The sequence below is a fragment of the Marmota flaviventris genome, chromosome X (genome assembly GCF_047511675.1).
Source record: "Marmota flaviventris isolate mMarFla1 chromosome X, mMarFla1.hap1, whole genome shotgun sequence".
NCBI classification, from domain to species: domain Eukaryota; kingdom Metazoa; phylum Chordata; class Mammalia; order Rodentia; family Sciuridae; genus Marmota; species Marmota flaviventris.
The window spans coordinates 54,883,652-54,893,149 of record NC_092518.1 but is presented as its reverse complement, the minus strand read 5'-3'; positions in this window follow the sequence as shown (position 1 = coordinate 54,893,149).

Below are 9,498 nucleotides of genomic sequence, written 5' to 3'. Positions count from 1 at the left end.
GAAGGAATTATCCCAGAATGAGCCCCAAAATTACCAAGCCATTGGAGGGATGGCAGAAGCCTCAGATATGAACGACACATGTAGAAATGGCAGTCACCGCATATGACTGCCCGACAAAGAGAAGCCAAAGCATAGGGAGGGTGGAGCAGTAAAAGCAATGGAAGAAGAAAACCTACAGAGCCTCAGTAACAAAGAGAAGACTGTCAAAGGATCAAGAGAAGAAGAAACTCTGATGGATGAAGGAGCCGTGCTCACCCTGGCTGCAGACCCTCTGGCATCAGCCACCTTGGAAGTCAGTAAGCAGTGGGGTGACAACTTCAACATTTTGAGAGAAAATGGCTTTGGATCTGAGTTTCTGTGTGAGGTCAAATTAGCATTTAAATGTGATGGTGAAATGAAGACATTTTCAGACCTGCAAAGTGTATAACAATTTACCAGCCAAAAACCTGTCATAGGAGAGTTACTGAACCGTGTGCTCGGAAAGAAGGAAAAACCAAATCTAGGAGGAGGATGTGGGATCCCTGTAAAAGGGGGTAACGCTGTAGTAAATTCAAAACAGGAAGCTGGAGGAACAGCAAGTGATGGCTTGCATTCCTTATTCATCAAAGAGTTAAAAGTCTCTAGGCCAGAAGTGAAGAGCTTAGAGACTCTGGAGGAAGAGTTTTCGGAGTGGAAGGATAAAGGAATCCCTACCTTTGAGGTGACAGGAGAAGACTCAGAGACCCATGAGGAAGACATCTTTTACGTGAGGGCAGAAAAGGAAAAGAGGCCTGTGCCATAGAAGAGGAGGGACAAGAGGCCTTGCAGATGAAATTTGATACCTCTGCGGAAGAAGAGTGGTGGGAGGATGAGGAGGAGGGCAGATATTTCCCAGCATTATGTGAGAAACAAACCGTGTTCCTGAGACAACTGTAACGGTAATGGAGGGAGATTATGAAAAGATTATTACTTTCAATTGGGAATGAAATTCTGACTGAGGAGAAAGGAAGAAGTAGGGTTTTTTACATGGAAGACTGTTCAAACACACACATCCAAAGTTGCAGACCTAATCCAGGAAACAAAGAAACTATAGAACAACTGTGATCAGAATCTTCAGAGAAATGGGAGAAGAGATTGGAAAAATAAAAAAATGCCTTCCAGATATCTTGGAAACTAAGAATTCAATAGATGATCTGAGGAGTAGAATAGACATCCTTGAAGAAAGATTGAGCAATCTAGGTGATGAAATGGAAGAATTCTCTAAGTATACCATTACAGATGGCCAAGCAGATAATTAATAAAGAAACGCTAAGGGAGAGAGAGGATAGATTCAGAAGTGCCAACATCAATTTGATAGGAATCCCAGAAAAAAGACAATCAAGAGAATGAAGCAGAGGACATACTGCAGGAAATAATTGAAGAAAATTTTCCAGAGCTTCGGGGATTCTAGTCTTGGGATAGTGAATGCTCACTGAATCCCCAACGTGATTGACAAAAACAGACTCACTCCTAGGCACATCTTGGTGAAGTTTTTGAATTGTAGTGATAAAGAGAAAATCCTAAAGGCTTCTAGAGAGAAAAAAGAAATCACCTATAGAAGTACAAGAATCCCATTGACAGCTGGCTTATCACTGGGCACCCTGGATGCAAGAAGTCAATGGAGCAACATCATAAAAGTGCTTCAGGAGAAAGGCTAGAATCCTGTATCCAGCCAAATTGGCATTTGATTTCCAGGGTAAAACAAAGATATTTTTTGATATGGAAGAATTTAGGAAGTTTGTTTCTTGTGTACCCACTTTGAAAGAATTATTGGAGAAAATAACATAGGTGACTGCAACTTACACTCTCCTCACCCCAACAGATACAGAAAATCGACGAATACAACATAATCTCTGTCCAGAAGAGTGGGAGCTAACTGTTTATTTGGGGTTGAGGGAAAAGGAGTGGTATTACCCAGATGTTAGGAAGGTTAAGGGGCATATTTTTAAAATTTAATGATAGTCATTGTAGTTTGCCTAGGGGTGAAGTTCCTGTATTATTGAGGGGGGAGGAAGGAATCTGTCCATGGAACAGATGGGGAAAGTAATAGGAATGTACAGGGGAAAGGTGCCAAGGTGAAGTAGAGAAGAAAAAATGCAAATGCTGGGTGTATGGGGAAGGATATTTCATAATTTTATCATATATTAGTGAATCTTTTTTTTCCATTTGAATATACTCAATTTGCTATTAAAAGTTTTACCTTTTCCAATGTACTTTGTCCTTACTGTGTGTAGTTGAATAGTTTTTGAATTTCACTGCCTAACTCCATAAAAAAACTCTGTTCCCTGTGTTTTCAAAAAAAAAAAAAAAAAAAAAGAATAAATTGCCACATCACATAAGCCAAGGTGAGAGCAATTTTTTTTTCTCACTGAAACCTTAAGTTCTTTTGCTTCAGGTCAGCCTACTCAAGAACCAGCCTTATCCCTGACACCCTGTCTTGCTGATGACCTAATGTGTTTGCTTTCCATTAGTGGGTAAAAGCATACTATAAGAAAAATTCCTGCTAGCACTATTGTGCTAGAGTGTAGTAGTGTATCATGACCTATATGTTATGGCTTGAATTATGTTCCTTTAGTCCATGTTAGAATTTAGGAGAATATCATGATCTTCATTCCTCCAGCCTCTGCCAGATCCTAGGCTGGGATGATTTCACTATTTGGAGTCTAGTCATACATTTTACATCAAAGGACACCAAGTCTCAGGGAAGGGAGAGAACCCAGCCAGGATTCTCCATCAGAGTGGGAGCGGAGGGATATTTTTTTTTAGAGAGAGAGAGAGAGAGAGAATTTTAATATTTATTTTTTAGTTTTCGGCGGACACAACATCTTTGTTTGTATGTGGTGCTGAGGATCGAACCCAGGCTGCACGCATGCCAGGCAAGCGCACTACCGCTTGAGCCACATCCCCAGCCCAACAGAGGGATATTAATTGGAAAATTGTCATGCCTTCCTGCATCTAGGATGACCCAGGGTGCATCTAGGTTTGGTTTATGGTTTCTTGTGTCTATGACAAAACATAAAGCTATTTAAATTTTTCTTCACTGCTCCACAGGGATTGGTGCTAGAATACTGACACACTGGACCCAAAGAACCTTATTGAACTTTAAATGCAACAGAGGCCTGGAAAAGGGAAAGGATTTTGCCAGGGGCACATAAACACATAATATCAATCCTAGATGAAGGGAGGATGGATATTAGCAGAGAGAAAATCAGTGAGTATGGGGGGCTGCCAACAAGTGCTTATGCATTGGGAGTTGGGAAGATACAAATTAGTGTCCAAAGCAAGCAGGGTCTAAGGTGAATGATGACTGCTGGTATCCAAATCAAGAACATAGGTTTTCCTCTCATTGGAATATGTGAGGTGCAAGTGTGCGCGCACGTGTGTGTGTGTGTGTGTGCGCGCGCCTGCCTATATATGCCCATTTGTGTGTGTATTGTGTTTGTATGAGAGAGAGAGAGAGAAACTTGGAGTCAGTGACTGGTGGGTGCACACTAAGCTTGCAATACTGGGACAATGTGAAGGGCAAAAGGGAAAACCCTGGTTCAGGGAAGAATAATTTGAAGGGCAGATTCAACATCCCTGGGCAGGCTTGGGCTGTGTCTCTGGTGAGGGATCCTTGTTGGAAAGACCTACTATAAAATGCAGTGCAATTGCCAAGTATTTGCTCTGTGCCTGGCTCTGTACTTGGACATGAAAAGCTCTGATGAGAACCCTAGTTTCCCTGGAGCACAACTTCCAGCACTGGTGCACTCCACGGATGATCTGAAGCATCATAGAGAATGTATTAAATAGTCCCCATTTGGCTAGGAGCAGTCCCTATACCCGAAGGAACCAAAGAGAGAATCTTTTATCCCAGCAAGGGCTCTGCAAATCCCAGGGCTCACTTTGCCTGGAGTGTGCCCCCTGTGGACAAGATGGCAACTGGATTGAGAACTTTCCTTTTGGTTTAGGCCATATGAATATAAAAATGTCAACCTAAAGGGCAGACAGGCCTAAGTATGTACCCAAACTCTCATTGGCTCATTCCTTGAGATTTGTAGAGGTACCTCTGAGAATGTATAGAAGGTCTCAAGATTCCAAGTGAGGGGGCCTGACCCCGTGCAGCACTCCTACATCCTGAGTGACTCATCAGACCCCTATTGGGGAAATGAGACCAGGGTAAGACATGGATGGTGCTGCTGGTGGCTATTCTGAATGTGACCTTCACAAAGAACACATGTATTCTGGATCACTGTAACCTGCTGCAGATGTTTCAGGTCCATTCTATGGAGTGGCACTTCACATTTCAGGATCTGGTGAGTCTCACCAATGAAGATTTTGTGCTGCAAAAGTTCCTCGAGTGATTGAGTGTTACTCAGAGTATTCAGACCTTACCTAAGATTGGTTAAACTGTTATAGGGCTGAAATGAGTGAAAGCAGGATGTCTGGGGGTGTCTGCATCTGTGGCGCTAATGCTAGTACTGGAGACATTCCCAGTGTAAGTAAAAGTGCCAGCCAATGAGAGTGTCAATAGCAATATCATGGCCGATTGCAGGGCCAGGAGACACTCCCACTATTAAAAATATATGAGGAAGATCCCTCAATTTGTTTGTACGTGGCTGTTAGATAGAACTCAAACAAATGGAGAGGCTAGGAGAACATGCCATCTGCTATATTTTATCTACTTCTACAGCTGTTACATAGTGACTTAGTCTTCTACCCATCATAGACAGAAAGACCTTAGGTATTATTGCAATATTTTGTAACATTTATTAGACTGCTGGGTTGAGTTTCACAATATAGGCTATTGAACAGAATCTGTCTGACACATTTTCATTGCAGACCCTGTAAGATTAAGGATTATGAGATTTGATGAGGTTTAAAAGATGTTGACAAACTGTGTACTTACTGATGATTGGCAACTTCTTGCCTGGTGTTGGAACTAAATATTCCTTGAAATAAACCTAAGAAAAAGGGAAAGACCAGAAAAATTGATGGGATAATTTTGTATTTAAGCTTATTTGCATTTGCCTGGGTTCTCCTGGGCATCAACCATATGGAAAGAAACATCTGTAGAATGCATGCGGTGATAAAATTGTTTACTCTCACATAATTTAAATCAAATGAATTTTCGTAGTGTTTAGGTGGGAGATATAAAAGATAATCAGTCTCTCTGTATACATATATACACATATATAGAGAAGATGTTGTTTAGATCCATGTGTTGAGAGAGAAATACACAGAGAGACAGAGAAAGAGAAGGGACAGAATGATAAGACATTTGGGCTAACATGTGACCTTCTTCGGATTCTGAGCGGAGGATATGAGACAGGATTTTGTATTGCTCTTGCAATGTTTTTACAACTGCAAAGATATTTTCAAATAAACAAAACATTACTAGAAAATAATGCTACAAATTCCTAGGTGAAAAAGTATAACATTATATCCACATGAAATTATAGGGAAACAATTTCATGACGATCCACAAAATGAGAAAATCAACAAGGGAGCTGGGCACAATGGCACACACCTGTAATCCCAGACACTTGGGAGGCTGAGGCAGGAGAACCACAAAGTCAAAGCCAGCCTCAGTAACTTAGTGTTGCTCGAAGAAATTTAGTGAGGCCCTGCCTCAAAATATGAAGGGCAGGGGAGTAGCTCAGTGTTTAAGCACCTCAGGGTTCAATCCCAGGCAGCAGCAGCAACAACAAAAAGAAAGAAAGAAAATCGGCAAGTGTATTTTGAAAGCATGCTTGAAAAAACAAAAATCTCTTCCACTGGGGGGTTGGACCACTGCCTCCAAAGGCAAAGGAAACTCCCCAGAGAAGTTAAGGACTCAATGTGTCTGGCTTCATCTGGGTTTTCCCATGTGTCCCTGTTGCGCTGCTGAGGATCCTATTCCTCTCCAACTTTTGCAGCAGACATGCCTCGAGGCTGAGAGCAGGACAACCACTTGTGGGATAACATTCTGAGTATGATTTTCAGCAATCTTAGCCTTGTGAGTAGAGGAGATGAGGGTCCCCTTCAGGGAGCACGTAGAAGTTTTCAGCTCATTTATGTCACATGTGAGCTGGGACTTGCAATCCCTGGGACCATCTTTTGCTTGTTGACTTTGTGATGCAACCTAAAAGCAACAAGCCGGCCTCATTCTACTCATTAGTTAGTTTGACAAAACTGTTCAAGAGCATTATACGCAAACTCGCTGAGATCCTTGCTTCTCAAAGGTAGTTAATCAAGAGTATCTTGTGGTGATATTTTGCTTATCTCTATTGCTGGCTTATGCCATGGACTAACCGGGCTCTGTGTACCACAGGAAATGGAGTTCTTGGTGTCTTTAAATCCAACCAGACTTGAAAATCTATATTCTCCAGGAAATTCCACGGAAATGGAGAAACAGACCCAAAGTATGTAAAATATATATATATATATATATATATATATATATATATATATATATATATATATGAATTTTAAATATATATATATATATATGAATTTTAAATATATATATATATATATATATATATATATATATATATATATATATCTCCTGAGATTATGTAGGCAAGCAGATAAAAAGATCTGCAGGTTGAGTCACTAAACCCAGGACAGCTGATGGTATAGTTCTAGTCTGAAGACCAGCAGCCTCAAGACCCAGGCAGTACTGCTTTCTCTGGCAGGAAATACCCAATATGCCACTTCAAATGTCCTCAGGTTGAAGAAATTCTCTCTTATGTTGAGGAGAGTGAGCTTCTTGGGCCTATTCAGGTCCTGAACTGATTGGGCGAGGTCCATCCCCAATAGGGAGGGCCCAGGCTGCTGGTATACATGTTTGTCTTACCGCAAAGCAGTATCACAGAAACGCCCAGAATAACAGTTGAGCAGATATCTGGGCACCCCTTGGTCCAGTCAAGCTGACACACAAAATTCACCACCAAGTGTCCTGGAGTGTTGCTACGGTGTGAACTTTTTCCTTCCCCCAAAAACTCATGTTGGAAGTTCGATTGCAGTTGTAACATGTTAAGAGGTGGGATCCTGAGGAGGGAATTAGGGCAGGAGGGCTCCACCCTCAAAGCTGGGACTGGTGCTGCTATAAAAGAGCAAGTTGGGCCCCCTCTAGGCCTCTCGCATCCTCTCTCCATCTGCCATGCAGTGACGCAGCAAGAAGCCCCTTGGAAGATGCACCACCTTGATGTTGGACTTCCCAGCACCAAAACTGTGGGCCAACGAACTTCTGTTCATTAAAACTTGCCCAGAGTCAGGTATGCCATTCTTTGGCAGCAAAAATGGATTAAGAATTGTATGCCCAGAAAGTGCCTTACAAAGAAAACACATGTCACCTGTGAGCAGGGAAGAAGGAAGCACTTTATAGCAAGTTTTCCCAGTTACAGGTTTGTGTGGTGTTGTAAGTATTTTCCATGAGGACGTGTTCCTTTTTTAATCAGAGAAAGAAGCCACCTCTTTATCTTACTGAGGAACAGAACATGACTCTCCTCAAATGGGACCCTACTGCTTGCAAGGTAGAGGTCTATGTCATTATCCCAGCTTCAGGTCCCTTGAAAATGTCCTGAACCCACAGATCCATGTCACCTCTCATCAGGGTCCTCAGTGAGCTTTATGGTTTAGGCGCTCCTATGCGTGGGGCTTATAAGGGAAAAGGGTTTGTGCTTAGACTTCAGAAATATTTTGATCACTGGGAGCACAGCTTCAAGGAGTGAAAGAAAGAAGTGTTCCCCTCAGGATTTCCTAAAGAGAAAATAATTTTTAACTGTAGAAGAAACGATAGATGCTCTCCATCCCTTCCTGAATTCCCATGATTCCATCTGGAAAATTACTGTCATTCTGAAAGATCTCCCTTCACTGATTTAGTACTGTGGTTGTGCTGGTGATGAGTTCTCTTCATTTGTTGAAGTTCAAAACCAGTTTTTGATGTGGTGAAATTTGCACTACATAAAATTTACCATTTTACGTGTCCAGTTCAGTGGCACTAGGTGCAGTAACGTCTTTGTATGACCATTACCACCCTCCACCTGCTGAATGTTTTTATCCTCCCAAACTGGAACTGTATAACCCTGAAACCACAGTTCCCCATTCCCAGTACTCCCCATCCTGTGGAATCCACCATTCCATGTTCTGTCTCTCTGGATTTGCCCACTCTAGGGAATTCAGAAAAGTGGATTCAACAATGTTTGTCTCTTTTTCGACTGGCTTGTTTCACAAAGTTTAATGTCTTCAAGGTTCATCCATATTGCAGCCTATGTCGGGATTCCAGTCCTTTCTCAGGCTGAATAAGATTCCGTGGGATGCATCAATCACATCTTGTTTATCCCCCATCCGACAATAGATATCCATCGTTCCACCTTTTGGCTAGTGTGAGTGATGCTGCTTTGAGTGTGGCTGTGCAAATATCAGTCCTTGGGGGTATATACTCAGAAGCGGAATTGCTGGATCGTCATATACTAAGTCTAGCTGAGCTTTTTCAGGGGCTGCCGTACTGTTCTCCACAGTGACTGTACCATGCTACGCTTCCCACCAGCAATGCACAATGGCTCTAATGTCTCTGCGTTCTCAACAACATTTGCTGTTATTTGTTGTTTTTGTTTCAGTTTGGTCTTACTGATTTATTTATCTATTTGTTTGGGTCCATTGTCACTCTGATTGTTTGAAGTGTTACCCCATTGTTTTGACTTACATTTCCTTGATGGCAAGTGGTGCTGGGCATCTTTTTTTGCACTTACTGAACATCTGTATAACCGACCTTAGAGGAAAACAAAGATCATTCGAACACATTATTGAATGCATGGGTAGGAAATGTTTTCAGTAGCTTGAAAGTATTTTCTCCCATTCTCTGGGCTGCCCTTTCACATTATTGATAGTGTCCTTTGAGGCACAAAAGTGAAAATAATTTTATCTCACTTTCACTTTTGAGAATATTTTCACACATATGGATAGCTAGCCTGGCAGTTAGCTCCCTTTCAGCCCTTCTCGGAGTTTCTCCATCTTTGGTTTCCGTAGATGGTCATGACGAGTTTCCTGGAGGGATAACTGTGGCTTCTTTGGAGGTGAGGTGCTCTTTTTCTTGATGGTTTTTGAGATCTCTCTTCATCTCTGCATTTCTACGGCGCAGTGATGATATGTATGGCATGGTTTTCTGATCCTACTGGGCTTCACGGAGCGCTTCCTAAATCTGTGCCTCTGTGTCTTTGGTCAGTTTTGGAAAATTCCCCTCTATTATGAATTCAAATTTTGCGTCTCTCTCTCTCTCTCTCTCTCTCTCTCTCTCTCTCCCTCGTCCTTATGAGACACAAATGAGTATGTTAGACCTTATGCTTGAATCCTCAACCCTCTCTTCTCTGTAGTCCTTTCCTTTGTGTCTCTGTGCTTCATTCCAGATACGGTATTTTACCTAGGGTCGATTTACCCATTTAGGTCCCTTCTGGTCTAAAGAACTGTGATCATTCATCTTATGGGTCAGCTTGTCTGGATCATGGGCCACCTGGA